Source organism: Lupinus angustifolius, chromosome LG01 (assembly GCF_001865875.1).
Source record: "Lupinus angustifolius cultivar Tanjil chromosome LG01, LupAngTanjil_v1.0, whole genome shotgun sequence".
Classification (NCBI taxonomy): Eukaryota; Viridiplantae; Streptophyta; class Magnoliopsida; order Fabales; family Fabaceae; genus Lupinus; species Lupinus angustifolius.
In genome coordinates, this window is record NC_032009.1 from 11,055,353 (window position 1) to 11,056,030 (window position 678).

Genomic DNA, 678 nt, shown 5'->3' on the forward strand with positions numbered 1-678 from the left:
ATTGTCTTGCCTCTATATGCCTATGTGTTTCATGTTTAAATGATGTATATTTAAAATGCAAAATTATATCTCTTGATTAACTCTTTCTGTGATTATAAATGTCTCGATTAATCCGTTGCAATGCATGCATGTGTCCTAAAATTTCAAAATCGTTCTGCTGCCTAAAAACCAAATTCTCACTGATTTAATCGATTAAAAACTTGGAGTTAATCGATTACCTGGGCTTAGTTTTTGAAAATTCAAATTTTTACATATTTAATCGATTAAACCGCCCGTTAATCTATTACCTGGGCAACTTTTTTTTAAAAGTCAAATTTTGGACTGTTTTAATCGATTAAAAAGAGCCCGTTAATCGATTAAAACCAGTACGTTAAAGACAGACAGTGTCTCGGTTCTGCACTTTTTTCGACTTTCTCGCAACCTCTTTTATGCTTTAAGTCTCTGAATCAGTAACCAAACTAATCCAAATGCAATAGGATTAAATAAACCTCAGCCTAACCCTCTCAAACCATCCGAAATCGCACTTTATCATCCTTAATCCATCCAATTCCGAATCATCCACTAACCAAAACCCTAGGTTAAGTTTGCCTCCTCTGCTCATTCAACACCATTTCGGGTTCAACACATATAATGGAGCAAAGTCGTCCAAAACGGGTCAAGACCACAGCTACTCGTGTA